Genomic DNA, 19799 nt, shown 5'->3' on the forward strand with positions numbered 1-19799 from the left:
TAGGTAAAAATGTAACTATTGACATAGCCTTGTTCTGTTCAATGTTCTCTAACTATATTAATACCACAATTCATGTTAAGTTTTGTAGTAAAACGCCAAATGGATCTACCTCCTGGTCCTCTTCCCCTGTCTTACCCACCAAGGGTAGAGACAGAGATGACCTCGCCTACTGAAATACCGGATTGGGCAAAGCCACCAGAAGACGACTCAAGCCAACCAACTACTGAACCTGACTGGAGGCAGGAAGAATCACCCTCTGCCTCAAGTGACACCTCTGAATGGGAACAGCTGATAGACTCATTGCTGATAGAGTAAGGGCACTGTCATGACCAGAGGCCCATATATGCACTGTAAGAAAAGTGTTTCCTCATTGTTGCTAGAGTAATGGGCACTGTCATAACCAGAGGCCCATATATGCACTGTAAGAAAAGTGTTTCCTCATTGTTGCTAGAGTAATGGGCACTGTCATAACCAGAGGCCCATATATGCACTGTAAGAAAAGTATTTCCTGTTGTAAGATATGTCATCACCCTCTCTGCTCTGAGGGAATGGGAGGAGCAGCAGATCGGGTGCAGAGAATCAAAAGGTATATAAAGAGACATTTGCCATTACTTTGGCGCTGACTTCTTGAATTCTGAATTAATTTAGACAACCATTTGACTTCGGGTAAGTTGACACCTGACTCAAATTACTTAAGATTCTAACTTGTTGGATCTGAGAAGTGACTCTCCGATATACCGTTTAACTATCGATCAGCTGTTTTGTCGCTTTGCGCCAGGTACGTGGGTGCTGATGCAAATATATCCAGAGAGTTCTCTGTAGCCTCTCGATTGAGCTCAGCATCTCGACCTCGTTGCGAGCCGCGGACACTGCGGTAGTTCAACGGGTTTAACTATCGATCAGCTGTTTTGTCGCTTTGCGCCAGGTACGTGGGTGCTGATGCAAATATATCCAGAGAGTTCTTTGTAGCCTCTCGATTGAGCTCAGTATCGCGACCTCGTTGCGAGCCACTGACACTGCGGTAGTTCAACGGGGTTGAGAGCACTCTAGTCCTTAAGGTTATCCCTTGCTTGTCTCTGTGGTTTTGCGCCAGGTGGATGTCTGAATTGACCCTGTGGTTTTGCGCTGAATTGACAGTTTTGTACGTGGGTGCTGATGCAAATATATCCAGAGAGTTCTCTGTAGCCTCTCGATTGAGCTCAGTATCGCGACCTCGTTGCGGACACAGACTTTTTTGAATATTCCATTTGGGGCAGGGAATCACCAGCGGGTTCTCTCATCTGAGCCAAACTTGAATCTCTCAATTTAGTAAAGCACCGACTCCAAGTCAACCTCTCAGCCAGTAGAGGGGAGTCGCTACTAACTAAATTCTAAACAGAACTCTGACCGATTGAAACTCTGCTCCTGATCTCGTGGGTCTCCTCGTCATCTCTCAAAGGTAATTAAATAACTATTACAAGTATTTAATATAGAGATAAGTGTTATCATTGTACCAGGCATTTTATAAGAGCATTAAGTCAATTGCATGTTTTTGATTAACGCTGTGTGTGACCGAGTAACAATTGTGTATTTTGAAGTGTGTTTGATTGTAAAAGACAAAAAACAGAGTGTTTTCAAAAATAAATGGTAGTCTTGTTTTGTCTCGAGTAAACGATTCTATTAAAGACAGTTAACGGCACGGGAGATAACAACTCTGACACTCCCCGCTACCGGGACACTGGAAACGGAGAATCGGGGCTCTATGACGGAATGAGTTACTGTTAAAAGACAAAGAGGAAGGTGTGTCCAGTAGTGATTCATTTAATTGTCTTATCGATCTATCTAAGTTTTGTTATCCAAGCGATACATAGCCGACGGGCAGAGTAGTGAGACTAAGTTGACTAAAGGTCTTCACACTTTAAACTAGATACATCACAGAGGGAAAACACTCAACCCCAGGGAAATCATATAGAGACTGGTAGGACTAGTGCTTAATAATAACTCAAGGATCAATTAGTGGTGAAACAAAGAGTCTAGAGGATAAAGGTGGGGTTCGCACATCCCAGCTAGAGCTAGACCGTTGAGAGTGACAAGGCAAAAGACCTCTCTACGCGGACAACGTTTCGATATAGAAAGAGAGGCAGGGCCACGCGAGCGGTCCTGGTTATACCGAGATAACCTGAAGTACCTATAGTGCCCTGTCCAATCCAGGGAACGGGACGCTAACCACCTCTAGCATCCCCGCTGCCGGCCAAGGGGCGGGGCTGAAGGTTTCGTATCGCGACACTTGGCGCCCAACGTGGGGCCCCACACCTCTATATAAGACTCTACTACTACCTGAGTTAACGGCCCCTACCAGCGCTCTATTTCCAAACAACTTACTAAAGTAGGTATCTTTAAAGAGTTAGAGATATGGCTACGGCAGTACGTTTTGTCTTACCGGATCTACCATGGGGTAAACTGAGAGCAGTAGACCAGACAGCCATAAAACATCTTCTGGGAATAGAAGGAAGGGAAACTTTCTGGGATGATAAAAAATTCCAGAAAAGAACCCTAAATGGCAACTACCATAGATACTACGGCAGCTCATGAGGAGCAAAGTAGGGTAGAAAATAATGGTACAGTACAGGAAATGATACGCAGGCAAAAGGCAGGTCTACCCAACAGTAGGCTCGCAATGTGCGTACCAGGAATACCCTGGGGCCGCTGACCAAGAGGGAACAGACGGCCCCTCCAATTACAGGATTAGGCAAATAGCCCTGAATCCTAAGAATTTCCAGTGAAGACTGATCAACTTCACTAGAAATTGTTGGAACAGGTGGAAATTAATTATAAAATGACACCAGTCTCTATTCAAAGTGTATAACAAATAATTGTATTATTTCCTTGGGAAAGTAAAGCTAACATAGTGCGTAAGTGTCACTATGGGCGTTGTATGAGGAAAAATCCCTGAGAAATAAGAAAGTACTATAGAGTTTGTAACTAAATAGGAAATCTAAATACAATCTCAAGGTAAAGAGCAATGGCGGGTTAGAGTCTACTCTTTGAGGAAAAATCCCTGAGAAATAAGAAAGTACTATAGAGTTTGTAACTAAATAGGAAATCTAAATACAATCTCAAGGTAAAGAGCAATGGCGGGTTAGAGTCTACTCTTTGAGGAAAAATCCCTGAGAAATAAGAAAGTACTATAGAGTTTGTAACTAAATAGGAAATCTAAATACAATCTCAAGGTAAAGAGCAATGGCGGGTTAGAGTCTACTCTTTGAGAAAAAAATCCCTGAGGAAACTAGAAAATATTATAGAGTTTACAACTAAATAGGAAATTTATACAAACCCCAAGGTGAAGATATGTTAACAATAGTGAATTATTTTCAGCGCTGTTAAGGCAGGCAGACCTCGTAGTAATACGAAATTGGGTTCTAATTAAAGGTCATTCCAGAAAAAGAAGGGGGGCCAGAGGATGTAAGTGTGTATTGTGGCAAAGTGGCCTTCTATGCACAGCCCTGGTACCCCATGGCAATGGCCCTGCTACAAGACGGGACTCCAACGAATCTAGGAGACAATAGTGTAATGTTGAGAGCCATGCAGGAAGATTTATGTTAAATATTTAGGGTATATTTTAAGCCAACAGGGCAGCAAAAAGATGAAGTTAGAAAAGGAGTGATTTTATAAGCATTAAATTTAGTTATGAAAATAAAAATGTTGCAGTTCTTAGGGATAATAAAGTACTGTAGGTAATGGATCACATACTACGCAACATATATAAAATTATTGATGAGACTGAGTTAAGATTAACCCAGGTTATTGTTAGATAAAATACAGTGGACTCCCGAAAGAGAGATTTCATTAGTACAGAAAACATATGCTATGTTTAGCAGCGTTTTGGCCTTATCTAATCATTTGAAGGTTTGTCTTCAAATAGTAGAAAGATTACAAGAATATATGGCATCTGTTGTGACCCAGGGTCATTGAGAATATCGGGTTAATTAAGTTGAACTATATAATTATCTACATAAAAATGTTGAGTTCTATAAAATGCATTAGTGTAAACAGGGAGACAGTGAGACAGTCAGTCAATATTTGGAGACAGAGACCATATCTGGTACTGTCAGTATTAGCTGCGGCAACAGGAAGCAGATGCAGAAGCGAAAAGGCCGGTTTTAAACCACAGCGATTAAAAGCAGCAGTTAAGAGGAAGTTAAACATAGACATAACTACATTGAAAGAGCTGAGACAGATAGTGACCCATGTGCAAATGTATTAGGTCAGTTAGACACTGACACAGGAGTAGGGGAATGGGACTTTAATAAATAATGCAAAGAGTGGACACCTAAAATTTCAGGATGGACTTTAAAAAATAAATGAAAATAATAAACCACTTACGGATAAATATGCTACAAGGAGAAGAAAATCTCCTCAGTTTATTGGACGCTAAATAATTATAAGCAAGGGGAGTCATAAATATGAACCATTTTTTTTTGTTCCAGACCAAATAGAGAGAGTCAGAACACACAGAGGCAGTAATAGAGGCCCTAGACAGACTCAACAGGGCAGGCATGAAACTGAACTTGACAAAAACTCAAATAGGTAAAGAGGAAGTGAACTTTCTCGGTTTCACTATAGGCACTGGAATCACCGCAAGCCAAAATGTATTTGAAAAAGTAGCAGATCTCAGCAAGCCTCACACAGTAAAGGAAATGCAGAGGGCCCTAGGCAAAATAGGGTATCTGAGAAACCACATCAAAGGGTATAGCAGGGCTGCAAAGCATTGCTACAGAGGCATAACAAGAGAAGAGTGTCAAAAAAGCCATGTCTCACAAAGAATATGGCAGACAACCCATTAATTGGGACAAAAAGATGGAAGACTCATGGGAGAACTTGAAGGTGATGGCCCTGGAGGCTCAGGAGAATGAGCCCAGAGATCCGACACTACCGCTCTGGCTATGCCTTAAACTAGAAGGGCCAGAGGTGGAAAGAGACGGGTACATCTGGATATCAAACGAACTCTCACCCAAAACAATCAAATGTTACAGCAAACAGCTTAAGGGGCCCATCATGAAGTACTCCAGTACAGGGGCTGAAATGGCCCTGCTAGAACTATTCTGGAACAAAATAGTGTCCCTTGCCCAAGGACAGGCCATAATCATAAAAGGCACAGAACTAAACGAACCATGGGCCACTAACCATACGAAAAAAATGGTAGGTATTACAACCACCACTTGGGATAAGTGGAGGAACGTACATGCCACCAAAGGAGTTATGTTCATCAGTGACCAAGGATGGGACACTGACGAACCAGGACCAGGACCTACAACAGTCAAGGAAAAATCTAAAGAGAATAAAACTGGTTACAGACAGTTACTACAGTGCCCAGGCCATGACTTCTGACAAAAGATATGGCAGAACAATGGTTACAGAAGTGCTAAAAACAAAACAATTCAGCACGAAGGAGAGTGGAGAAAGATCCATGAGTTAATGGATTGAATGGATGTTGTTGTCAGTCACCAAAAAGCCCACACAGTAGATGGGGGTGGAAAGGAAGCTGACTTCAATCAACAAGGCAACAGGGAAGTAGATGAACTAGTCCAGATGGGCAGAATAGTTCTCTACAGAACTGAAGCAGACAAACTTAAGGCGTTACACATAGATTGGGGACACCCAGGTCCTAAAATATTTATAAAGCGCCTTAGACAGGACCAGATAGAATTTGACCCAGTAGAGGCCAAACTGGTGTGCCAGCAGTGTATTACCTGTCAAGAGCAAAAGCCTAGTAATCTAGGAAGAGTGTCTGATCAACACATCAAAACATGCACGCCCTGGAGTCAAATAGCATTAGACACTATGGGTCCCATGAAAAGTGCTACGGTACTGGGACATAGATATGCTATAGTAGCGGTGTGCATGGCAACGGGCTACACAATGGTACACACAGCGAAAACATGCAATGCTCTGCCTGTGTTGACAATGATTAACCTTTTGACTTTGACCCTAGGACGGTTTCAATCGATCAGGACTGACGATGGACGTCAGTATAAAAACAAAAAGGTAGAGGAATGGTGAACCCAGAGGGGACTAAAGCACACTTTCTCACCTCCCTACACACCTCAAGCAAATGGGTGTGCAGAGAGGACCATTGGCAGACTCAAAACAACTTTGGGGTTGTGGAGAGCGGACAAAGATTGGGGACCAAAGCTAGTGCAAGCATGCATAGAATTAAGTAGCACCCCAACCAGTTCAGGGCCTAGTCCAAGAGAGTTAATGGGATTACCAGGACCAAATAGTACGGTGGATGTTCCTAATCCCCAGTCTACCCCTCTGCCTTGTGTTTTAAAGGGAGGAGACTGAATCAGGATTAGAAAAAAATCCAGCGGCAGACAACAGTGACCTGGTAGTACCCAAGAAATACGGTAAAAGGCGTATTATTGAGGAAGTAATAAGCACTAATACTGTGAGGACAGCTTGCGGAAGAACAGTTGACATAGCACAACTTAAGAAAGTATGTCTTCCATAATCGTACCAGACTGGAAATACCTCCTAGAGTGCAGAGCCTCCAAGTCAGGAGGAGTCCAAACACCATTTGGGTAGGCAGGCACTTTAGACATGAGGAATTAGACAGGGCTTCAAAAGGAGGGAGCACAGGAAGAGTAGTCTGGTAACGAAGCGTTCCGACAGGTCTACCTGGCTCAAGCAGACTGAAGTGTGTCCCTTGTGACGTATGCAATGAGCCCACTGGCGATATGCAATACGAAGGGCCCGCTGAGCATCAGGCAACTAGAGGTGTGCTCAGATGGAGCCTCAAGAGAGTATAGGTGCAGGTATGGAAGAGTTCAGACGTGTGGCAGGTGCAACTGCAACACCATGACCAACTGTGCACTGGACATAAGGACCATTAATGGTTCCTGGGACCTCAGAGGGTGCCAGTGTGCCTGGGATAGATATGGAAACATATCAGACAAAGATTGCCTGGAATGTCGCAGACAGAGGGTCACAGAGGTCAAACTAACCAGAAGTGCCCTCTTAACCCCAGTTAGAATAGAAGCACCACTCTGGCCCATTCCCACTGGAACTGCAGGCCCAGACCCAGCTCTAACAGGTCAAAGGTTCCAATTTAACTCCAGCTATGAGTATCTGAGAGATAGGAACCTTGGAGAGGGACCTAGTGATGGATATGGGATAGACAGAGTCAACAGACAGGCCTGGATGGAAACAGGACAAGGTGAATGGATCCTAGTAGACCCTAGTGTAGCCTGGGATGGAGTGCTTCTGGAGTCCACGGGTTGGAACCAGGTGGACAAATATCCCCTAGACAACAACCAACAAACATCCTGGATGGATGAGAAGGTGTTGGTGGGAAGGTCAGTGCAGACCAGTTAGAGAGCTACACTGGGGCAGAGCAATGGAAAAGGAACAAATGTTCACTTTCGTCACCCCCATGACTGGAGGAAATGATGTCCCTCCCCATGATGGAGATGGCAGGAGAAGGTACAGGTTAGGCCTAGGATGGCAGCTGTACTTAGCCCAGGACCCCGTGTATAAAACTGAAGGAGTCTACTCTTGTCACAAGTACATATGTAGAGATAGTGCTGCTGGAGAGGGAAAAGGTAAACAAAAGGCAGCACTCAAAAGAGAATATAGCCCACCTAAGAAATCATTCCTGGCTAGGGTGAAACTGGCATTTTGATCAGACCCTGGAGAGGGCCTATCCAAACCCAGAAACCCAATAGTTAAAAAATAAACTAAAGATGCTCTCCCTCTTATATTTCACTGGAAATATGAAGTTGCGGGAGTACAGAACAAAGCATAGGGAATGTAAGATAGGTTGATGCTGGTGGGTAAGTATGTTTTTAATTATAGTTGGCGTCCCCAGCGCCACCATATTAGGATTGTATTTGGGCCTAAAATACGATCAAGAAAATGTAGAAATGGGAAAAGTAATATACCTAAAGAAACAGGAAGAGTAAAATACCTAGAGCAACAAAAAATGTGAAAGTGACTTAATCACATTTAGAACAAACACAAAGAAATGGGGCATACTGGTACAATGTGACACAGCCAATGAAACTGAGTGTCCAGGTTTCCCCACTGTAAAGCTAAAAAGCAGAACTAATTACACTAAGTGGAACAACAGCCTAGGTGAAAATGTCACAATAATGGCAGCGTTAGGGTATGCAAAAAATGAGGCATGCCGATAGACAAAGTGTTCAAGAGAATTTGGAAAGGGCTGATTAAACTACTGGTCAAAATAAGTAAACTGGCCCTAACAATTACCTGGTCAATCTTCAAGGGGATCAGATGGTTGTTAAAAGGACTGATCATCTGGAGCATGGTATATGAGAGAGTGCATCCTCCTAGAAGACAGGGACCAGCAGTTCCTGTTGAACAGGATGTACTGCTCATGACCCCGAGAGGAACGGATGTGACCCAAGTTTAAGGGGCAAAAAGTGACTACATAAGTGAACCCTGAACAACTCAGGTCACGACACCTTCCTGATCAGAGATAAAGAATCATCCTGCTCTCAACAAAACTTAAATAAACAACCAGAATCTTTAGGCAGTGAAACTTAAAGATATCCTCTACCATGACTTCCAACGAAACTGACCATGACACCTCGGCTGAGGCATGCAGTCCCTTCACTGACCAGGTATGGGAAAACATCTGTTGTCAAATATTAGTTCTTGTAGTTTTGGGAAAATAGCATGGGAAAATAGGCATAATAATGGCTTAGTAACTTGGGTTGCTCTATTTATCAATTCATTAGTGGCCATTGATAAACTAGGGTTAACAATGAGACAAAAAAGAATGCTGTCCGTTGTACCGATAATACTAATCCAGAGAATGTACACAATATTAGGAAAATGTTATTTGGTCTGTCTATGCTTAGAAGCCTTAGCTGCAGCTATGACTGTAGTAAGTAAAATAGGTGCAATAGAGAAGAACGGAACAGACGGTATAATGGAACCTATGTGTGCTACCATAATTGGAATACACTATGTGGCGAGGATCATTGAAGCAGGCCTAGTTGGCGTGCTATGTGTCCAAATAGTCAAATTAATGAGAAAACTAAAACCAAAAGATCAGCGGAACACAGTCTTAAAGGCCGTCCCACTGGTCCTCTGGGTAACTGTCCTATTGATCCTAAGTTGCGGAGAAGAAATGGGGTGGCCCACAAACATTTTGAAAGTAGTTCGGGGATTGTGTTTACCCATATTCTTTCCCCCCACTCCCAGCAGAACCAAGAGGAACACGTCAAGCCATGGGATGGGGTAAGGATGGCTAAAATAATAGTGCCCCCAGTGACAGAACCAATAGGGGAAGCAGGGGTATTAATAGAGGTAGAGGAGAGTAGAATATGGTTCATAGACATGTGGGCAAGACATTTAGATGCCCTTAAGGCATATACAAATTGGGGGGGTTGTGGCCAATTGGAGCCATTGCCACTAGGGATAGACTCTACCAACAAGGTAGTGTTAGGCAGAACCACCTTCATATGTGCTCATTGTTACCAAGGGGTGTAGCATACCGCATTAGGCGTAGCCATGACCCCATTGGTACTTATGCGGGCCCAGTGACTTTGTGGGGAGCCACGGGGCCAGTAACAGAGGAGGGGGGACAGATGGATCAGGAAGTTGAGTCCCAACGGACCCAACCTGAATCTCTGGAAAAGCGAATCATGGCCCAGAAAGGCATGGAGAAAGCCGGGATACCGAACCTTGACCCTTAACCACCGGAGGGTGTCTGGGTACGCTGACCGGGCAGTGGGACAAGGCTCTGGTAGTCAAAGACCTGGAAGCCCATTGGTCTCAGGAAGACCTCACCATGCTAAAACAGAGCCCTTGGTTCATGTACGGGAGTGCTAGATCACTACGGAGTTGCCAAATCTTCCCACCAAAATGGGAAAGACTCAGCTGTGGCCAGTGGAACCTAAGCAATTATGTGGCCACAATTATGGTAGCGCAGACGATAAAATAGCCATCAGAAAGGCTAGGAGAGAGCCAATGTCCAAAGTGATTGGGTGTACTGAGACAGGGGGAAGTGAAACTCTGACTGACTTCAGTAGGAAGCACAGAAGAGGAACCCAAATAGGCCTTAGGAGGCAAAATGGGTTCAGACTTAGGGAGCCAGGGAGTCATAGACATTCCTTCGGGCACACTTGTATTACCTCAGTGGCCCCCAGACCCCAGCAAAGAGGGCCTGAAAGGAATGGTCCAGACACAAAGTTAGAGCTAAGATATAGGGAGAACCTCGCAGACTTAGGCCATAGACTGGTCGACTTGACCCTGGCCGCAGAAAGAGATGTAGGAGCTCTGACCCAGAAAGAACCCCAGGGGAACGATGGACCTCAAAGTCGCAGGGACAAAAAGAGAACCAGGAAGGGGCAAGGCAGACAATAGGAGAATAACCTTTCTTTCTCCAGGGCCCCATGGAAGACATCCAGTCCGGGGAAGAAGATTGGGAAGAAGAAGAAGTTAATAGGCCAATAGGGCATAGAGTAATGACCAGATGGCAAGAATTAGAAAGTAAGGGTATGCCAGAGTTCCCAGACACTAGGAATTATCCTGTAGGGTGGATAGCACCGGTAATAATAATTCCTCACCCAGACGCTTTTAAAACCTGTGGTTCATGTGATAGAAGTACTGAAGGGGTACTCAGCGGGAGATTAATGTTAAGAGGACGGCTGTGAGACAGCGTATGTATGATGTGTCTAGCCCTCAGAAATAAGTGGCCAAAACTAAAACCCATAGTAAACAAGGGAAACAAATGGGGACATGTAGAAGAGCCAGAAGAGTTAAATTTAACAATGCTTTACAAGGGACAAGAAGTAGACTGGGATAAGAGAACTGGCACTGTTGAATTGCATGGGATGGCTTACGAGACCTATTCAACAGGTTGGAGAAGAAGGACAACAGAGACGGGTTCAAAGATGCACAGGCTGTGAATCAGGAACCAGAGGAAAGTACACCTGCCAGTGGGGCAAAAAGGATGGTGTTAGTGTTATGCCGCTTTGCAAGAGATGCTTATGTTGTCAGAGTTGCGCTAGAAAAAGGCAGGAGTGGTATAGCGAGGACGAACATGAGGTTTGGCCTATGGAGAGAGAATATGCTGATATATTTGAACATGGTAGAATAGCTACTAGAAGTAGACATACAGATGGTGTGTATTTGAGAATGAGGGTCAGAGCTGACCCTGAAGGAACCATGCCGGGTCATAGTAGCTGGGCAACAGTATGGGGAATAACGGCTAGGTCAGACGGACTAGTGCTAGGAATAACCAGAGTTGATAATCAGAGTCCGGTTAGGGGCACTAAGAGAAGAGGGACAGGGGTAGATCCTGGAGAGGGTGTAGTAAAACGCCAAATGGATCTACCTCCTGGTCCTCTTCCCCTGTCTTACCCACCAAGGGTAGAGACAGAGATGACCTCGCCTACTGAAATACCGGATTGGGCAAAGCCACCAGAAGACGACTCAAGCCAACCAACTACTGAACCTGACTGGAGGCAGGAAGAATCACCCTCTGCCTCAAGTGACACCTCTGAATGGGAACAGCTGATAGACTCATTGCTGATAGAGTAAGGGCACTGTCATGACCAGAGGCCCATATATGCACTGTAAGAAAAGTGTTTCCTCATTGTTGCTAGAGTAATGGGCACTGTCATAACCAGAGGCCCATATATGCACTGTAAGAAAAGTGTTTCCTCATTGTTGCTAGAGTAATGGGCACTGTCATAACCAGAGGCCCATATATGCACTGTAAGAAAAGTATTTCCTGTTGTAAGATATGTCATCACCCTCTCTGCTCTGAGGGAATGGGAGGAGCAGCAGATCGGGTGCAGAGAATCAAAAGGTATATAAAGAGACATTTGCCATTACTTTGGCGCTGACTTCTTGAATTCTGAATTCATTTAGACAACCATTTGACTTCGGGTAAGTTGACACCTGACTCAAATTACTTAAGATTCTAACTTGTTGGATCTGAGGTGACTCTCCGATATACCGTTTAACTATCGATCAGCTGTTTTGTCGCTTTGCGCCAGGTGCGTGGGTGCTGATGCAAATATATCCAGAGAGTTCTCTGTAGCCTCTCGATTGAGCTCAGCATCTCGACCTCGTTTTCGAGCCACAGACACTGCGGTAGTTCAACGGGTTTAACTATCGATCAGCTGTTTTGTCGCTCGCCAGGTACGTGGGTGCTGATGCAAATATATCCAGAGAGTTCTTTGTAGCCTCTCGATTGAGCTCAGTATCGCGACCTCGTTGCGAGCCACTGACACTGCGGTAGTTCAACGGGGTTGAGAGCACTCTAGTCCTTAAGGTTATCCCTTGCTTTCTCTTATGGATGTCTGAATTGACCCTGTGGTTTTGCAGGTATCAGTGCTGATGCAAATATATCCAGAGAGTTCTCTGTAGCCTCTCGATTGAGCTCAGTATTTCTCGTTGCGGACACAGACTTTTTGAATATTCCATTTGGGGCAGGGAATCACCAGCGGGTTCTCTCATCTGAGCCAAACTTGAATCTCTCAATTTAGTAAAGCACCGACTCCAAGTCAACCTCTCAGCCAGTAGAGGGGAGTCGCTACTAACTAAATTCTAAACAGAACTCTGACCGATTGAAACTCTGCTCCTGATCTCGTGGGTCTCCTCGTCATCTCTCAAAGGTAATTAAATAACTATTATAAGTATTTAATATAGAGATAAGTGTTATCATTGTACCAGGCATTTTATAAGAGCATTAAGTCAATTGCATGTTTTTGATTAACGCTGTGTGTGACCGAGTAACAATTGTGTATTTTGAAGTGTGTTTGATTGTAAAAGACAAAAAACAGAGTGTTTTCAAAAATAAATGGTAGTCTTGTTTTGTCTCGAGTAAACGATTCTATTAAAGACAGTTAACGGCACGGGAGATAACAACTCTGACACTCCCCGCTACCGGGACACTGGAAACGGAGAATCAGTACTCTATGACAGAATGAGTTACTGTTAAAAGACAAAGAGGAAGGTGTGTCCAGTAGTGATTCATTTAATTGTCTTATCGATCTATCTAAGTTTTGTTATCCAAGCGATACATAGCCGACGGGCAGAGTAGTGAGACTAAGTTGACTAAAGGTCTTCACACTTTAAACTAGATACATCACAGAGGGAAAACACTCAACCCCAGGGAAATCATATAGAGACTGGTAGGACTAGTGCTTAATAATAGCTCAAGGATCAATTAGTGGTGAAACAAAGAGTCTAGAGGATAAAGGTGGGGTTCGCACATCCCAGCTAGAGCTAGACCGTTGAGAGTGACAAGGCAAAAGACCTCTCTACGCGGACAACGTTTCGATATAGAAAGAGAGGCAGGGCCACGCGAGCGGTCCTGGTTATACCGAGATAACCTGAAGTACCTATAGTGCCCTGTCCAATCCAGGGAACGGGACGCTAACCACCTCTAGCATCCCCGCTGCCGGCCAAGGGGCGGGGCTGAAGGTTTCGTATCGCGACACTTGGCGCCCAACGTGGGGCCCCACACCTCTATATAAGACTCTACTACTACCTGAGTTAACGGCCCCTACCAGCGCTCTATTTCCAAACAACTTACTAAAGTAGGTATCTTTAAAGAGTTAGAGATATGGCTACGGCAGTACGTTTTGTCTTACCGGATCTACCATGGGGTAAACTGAGAGCAGTAGACCAGACAGCCATAAAACATCTTCTGGGAATAGAAGGAAGGGAAACTTTCTGGGATGATAAAAAATTCCAGAAAAGAACCCTAAATGGCAACTACCATAGATACTACGGCAGCTCATGAGGAGCAAAGTAGGGTAGAAAATAATGGTACAGTACAGGAAATGATACGCAGGCAAAAGGCAGGTCTACCCAACAGTAGGCTCGCAATGTGCGTACCAAGAATACCCTGGGGCCGCTGACCAAGAGGGAACAGACGGCCCCTCCAATTACAGGATTAGGCAAATAGCCCTGAATCCTAAGAATTTCCAGTGAAGACTGATCAACTTCACTAGAAATTGTTGGAACAGGTGGAAATTAATTATAAAATGACACCAGTCTCTATTCAAAGTGTATAACAAATAATTGTATTATTTCCTTGGGAAAGTAAAGCTAACATAGTGCGTAAGTGTCACTATGGGCGTTGTATGAGGAAAAATCCCTGAGAAATAAGAAAGTACTATAGAGTTTGTAACTAAATAGGAAATCTAAATACAATCTCAAGGTAAAGAGCAATGGCGGGTTAGAGTCTACTCTTTGAGGAAAAATCCCTGAGAAATAAGAAAGTACTATAGAGTTTGTAACTAAATAGGAAATCTAAATACAATCTCAAGGTAAAGAGCAATGGCGGGTTAGAGTCTACTCTTTGAGGAAAAATCCCTGAGAAATAAGAAAGTACTATAGAGTTTGTAACTAAATAGGAAATCTAAATACAATCTCAAGGTAAAGAGCAATGGCGGGTTAGAGTCTACTCTTTGAGAAAAAAATCCCTGAGGAAACTAGAAAATATTATAGAGTTTACAACTAAATAGGAAATTTATACAAACCCCAAGGTGAAGATATGTTAACAATAGTGAATTATTTTCAGCGCTGTTAAGGCAGGCAGACCTCGTAGTAATACGAAATTGGGTTCTAATTAAAGGTCATTCCAGAAAAAGAAGGGGGGCCAGAGGATGTAAGTGTGTATTGTGGCAAAGTGGCCTTCTATGCACAGCCCTGGTACCCCATGGCAATGGCCCTGCTACAAGACGGGACTCCAACGAATCTAGGAGACAATAGTGTAATGTTGAGAGCCATGCAGGAAGATTTATGTTAAATATTTAGGGTATATTTTAAGCCAACAGGGCAGCAAAAAGATGAAGTTAGAAAAGGAGTGATTTTATAAGCATTAAATTTAGTTATGAAAATAAAAATGTTGCAGTTCTTAGGGATAATAAAGTACTGTAGGTAATGGATCACATACTACGCAACATATATAAAATTATTGATGAGACTGAGTTAAGATTAACCCAGGTTATTGTTAGATAAAATACAGTGGACTCCCGAAAGAGAGATTTCATTAGTACAGAAAACATATGCTATGTTTAGCAGCGTTTTGGCCTTATCTAATCATTTGAAGGTTTGTCTTCAAATAGTAGAAAGATTACAAGAATATATGGCATCTGTTGTGACCCAGGGTCATTGAGAATATCGGGTTAATTAAGTTGAACTATATAATTATCTACATAAAAATGTTGAGTTCTATAAAATGCATTAGTGTAAACAGGGAGACAGTGAGACAGTCAGTCAATATTTGGAGACAGAGACCATATCTGGTACTGTCAGTATTAGCTGCGGCAACAGGAAGCAGATGCAGAAGCGAAAAAGGCCGGTTTTAAACCACAGCGATTAAAAGCAGCAGTTAAGAGGAAGTTAAACATAGACATAACTACATTGAAAGAGCTGAGACAGATAGTGACCCATGTGCAAATGTATTAGGTCAGTTAGACACTGACACAGGAGTAGGGGAATGGGACTTTAATAAATAATGCAAAGAGTGGACACCTAAAATTTCAGGATGGACTTTAAAAAATAAATGAAAATAATAAACCACTTACGGATAAATATGCTACAAGGAGAAGAAAATCTCCTCAGTTTATTGGACGCTAAATAATTATAAGCAAGGGGAGTCATAAATATGAACCATTTTTTTTGTTCCAGACCAAATAGAGAGAGTCAGAACACACAGAGGCAGTAATAGAGGCCCTAGACAGACTCAACAGGGCAGGCATGAAACTGAACTTGACAAAAACTCAAATAGGTAAAGAGGAAGTGAACTTTCTCGGTTTCACTATAGGCACTGGAATCACCGCAAGCCAAAATGTATTTGAAAAAGTAGCAGAGCTCAGCAAGCCTCAAACAGTGAAGGAAATGCAGAAATGCCTAGGTAAAATAGGGTATCTGAGAAACCACATCAAAGGGTATAGCAGGGCTGCAAAGCATTGCTACAGAGGCATAACAAGAGAAGAGTGTCAAAAAGCCATGTCTCACAAAGAATATGGCAGACAAACCATTAATGGGACAAAAAATGGAAGACTCATGGGAGAACTTGAAATTGATGGCCCTGGAGGCTCAGGAGAATGAGCCCAGAGATCCGACACTACCGCTCTGGCTATGCCTGAAACTAGAAGGGCCAGAGGTGGAAAGGAATGGCTACATTTGGATATCAAATGAACTCTCACCCAAAACAATCAAATGTTACAGCAAACAGCTGAAAGTGCCCACAATGAAGTACTCCAGTACAGGGGCTGAAATGGCCCTGCTAGAACTATTCTGGAACAAAATAGTGTCCCTTGCCCAAGGACAGGCCATAATCATAAAAGGCACAGAACTAAACGAACCATGGGCCACTAAACATACGAAAAAAATGGTAGGTATTACAACCACCACTTGGGATAAGTGGAGGAACGTACATGCCACCAAAGGAGTTATGTTCATCAGTGACCAAGGATGGGACACTGACGAACCAGGACCAGGACCTACAACAGTCAAGGAAAAATCTAAAGAGAATAAAACTGGTTACAGACAGTTACTACAGTGCCCAGGCCATGACTTCTGACAAAAAGATATGGCAGAACAATGGTTACAGAAGTGCTAAAAACAAAACAATTCAGCACGAAGGAGAGTGGAGAAAGATCCATGAGTTAATGGATTGAATGGATGTTGTTGTCAGTCACCAAAAAGCCCACACAGTAGATGGGGGTGGAAAGGAAGCTGACTTCAATCAACAAGGCAACAGGGAAGTAGATGAACTAGTCCAGATGGGCAGAATAGTTCTCTACAGAACTGAAGCAGACAAACTTAAGGCGTTACACATAGATTGGGGACACCCAGGTCCTAAAATATTTATAAAGCGCCTTAGACAGGACCAGATAGAATTTGACCCAGTAGAGGCCAAACTGGTGTGCCAGCAGTGTATTACCTGTCAAGAGCAAAAGCCTAGTAATCTAGGAAGAGTGTCTGATCAACACATCAAAACATGCACGCCCTGGAGTCAAATAGCATTAGACACTATGGGTCCCATGAAAAGTGCTACGGTACTGGGACATAGATATGCTATAGTAGCGGTGTGCATGGCAACGGGCTACACAATGGTACACACAGCGAAAACATGCAATGCTCTGCCTGTGTTGACAATGATTAACCTTTTGACTTTGACCCTAGGACGGTTTCAATCGATCAGGACTGACGATGGACGTCAGTATAAAAACAAAAAGGTAGAGGAATGGTGAACCCAGAGGGGACTAAAGCACACTTTCTCACCTCCCTACACACCTCAAGCAAATGGGTGTGCAGAGAGGACCATTGGCAGACTCAAAACAACTTTGGGGTTGTGGAGAGCGGACAAAGATTGGGGACCAAAGCTAGTGCAAGCATGCATAGAATTAAGTAGCACCCCAACCAGTTCAGGGCCTAGTCCAAGAGAGTTAATGGGATTACCAGGACCAAATAGTACGGTGGATGTTCCTAATCCCCAGTCTACCCCTCTGCCTTGTGTTTTAAAGGGAGGAGACTGAATCAGGATTAGAAAAAAATCCAGCGGCAGACAACAGTGACCTGGTAGTACCCAAGAAATACGGTAAAAGGCGTATTATTGAGGAAGTAATAAGCACTAATACTGTGAGGACAGCTTGCGGAAGAACAGTTGACATAGCACAACTTAAGAAAGTATGTCTTCCATAATCGTACCAGACTGGAAATACCTCCTAGAGTGCAGAGCCTCCAAGTCAGGAGGAGTCCAAACACCATTTGGGTAGGCAGGCACTTTAGACATGAGGAATTAGACAGGGCTTCAAAAGGAGGGAGCACAGGAAGAGTAGTCTGGTAACGAAGCGTTCCGACAGGTCTACCTGGCTCAAGCAGACTGAAGTGTGTCCCTTGTGACGTATGCAATGAGCCCACTGGCGATATGCAATACGAAGGGCCCGCTGAGCATCAGGCAACTAGAGGTGTGCTCAGATGGAGCCTCAAGAGAGTATAGGTGCAGGTATGGAAGAGTTCAGACGTGTGGCAGGTGCAACTGCAACACCATGACCAACTGTGCACTGGACATAAGGACCATTAATGGTTCCTGGGACCTCAGAGGGTGCCAGTGTGCCTGGGATAGATATGGAAACATATCAGACAAAGATTGCCTGGAATGTCGCAGACAGAGGGTCACAGAGGTCAAACTAACCAGAAGTGCCCTCTTAACCCCAGTTAGAATAGAAGCACCACTCTGGCCCATTCCCACTGGAACTGCAGGCCCAGACCCAGCTCTAACAGGTCAAAGGTTCCAATTTAACTCCAGCTATGAGTATCTGAGAGATAGGAACCTTGGAGAGGGACCTAGTGATGGATATGGGATAGACAGAGTCAACAGACAGGCCTGGATGGAAACAGGACAAGGTGAATGGATCCTAGTAGACCCTAGTGTAGCCTGGGATGGAGTGCTTCTGGAGTCCACGGGTTGGAACCAGGTGGACAAATATCCCCTAGACAACAACCAACAAACATCCTGGATGGATGAGAAGGTGTTGGTGGGAAGGTCAGTGCAGACCAGTTAGAGAGCTACACTGGGGCAGAGCAATGGAAAAGGAACAAATGTTCACTTTCGTCACCCCCATGACTGGAGGAAATGATGTCCCTCCCCATGATGGAGATGGCAGGAGAAGGTACAGGTTAGGCCTAGGATGGCAGCTGTACTTAGCCCAGGACCCCGTGTATAAAACTGAAGGAGTCTACTCTTGTCACAAGTACATATGTAGAGATAGTGCTGCTGGAGAGGGAAAAGGTAAACAAAAGGCAGCACTCAAAAGAGAATATAGCCCACCTAAGAAATCATTCCTGGCTAGGGTGAAACTGGCATTTTGATCAGACCCTGGAGAGGGCCTATCCAAACCCAGAAACCCAATAGTTAAAAAATAAACTAAAGATGCTCTCCCTCTTATATTTCACTGGAAATATGAAGTTGCGGGAGTACAGAACAAAGCATAGGGAATGTAAGATAGGTTGATGCTGGTGGGTAAGTATGTTTTTAATTATAGTTGGCGTCCCCAGCGCCACCATATTAGGATTGTATTTGGGCCTAAAATACGATCAAGAAAATGTAGAAATGGGAAAAGTAATATACCTAAAGAAACAGGAAGAGTAAAATACCTAGAGCAACAAAAAATGTGAAAGTGACTTAATCACATTTAGAACAAACACAAAGAAATGGGGCATACTGGTACAATGTGACACAGCCAATGAAACTGAGTGTCCAGGTTTCCCCACTGTAAAGCTAAAAAGCAGAACTAATTACACTAAGTGGAACAACAGCCTAGGTGAAAATGTCACAATAATGGCAGCGTTAGGGTATGCAAAAAATGAGGCATGCCGATAGACAAAGTGTTCAAGAGAATTTGGAAAGGGCTGATTAAACTACTGGTCAAAATAAGTAAACTGGCCCTAACAATTACCTGGTCAATCTTCAAGGGGATCAGATGGTTGTTAAAAGGACTGATCATCTGGAGCATGGTATATGAGAGAGTGCATCCTCCTAGAAGACAGGGACCAGCAGTTCCTGTTGAACAGGATGTACTGCTCATGACCCCGAGAGGAACGGATGTGACCCAAGTTTAAGGGGCAAAAAGTGACTACATAAGTGAACCCTGAACAACTCAGGTCACGACACCTTCCTGATCAGAGATAAAGAATCATCCTGCTCTCAACAAAACTTAAATAAACAACCAGAATCTTTAGGCAGTGAAACTTAAAGATATCCTCTACCATGACTTCCAACGAAACTGACCATGACACCTCGGCTGAGGCATGCAGTC

The sequence above is a fragment of the Oncorhynchus gorbuscha genome, linkage group LG23 (assembly GCF_021184085.1).
Source record: "Oncorhynchus gorbuscha isolate QuinsamMale2020 ecotype Even-year linkage group LG23, OgorEven_v1.0, whole genome shotgun sequence".
NCBI classification, from domain to species: Eukaryota; Metazoa; Chordata; class Actinopteri; order Salmoniformes; family Salmonidae; genus Oncorhynchus; species Oncorhynchus gorbuscha.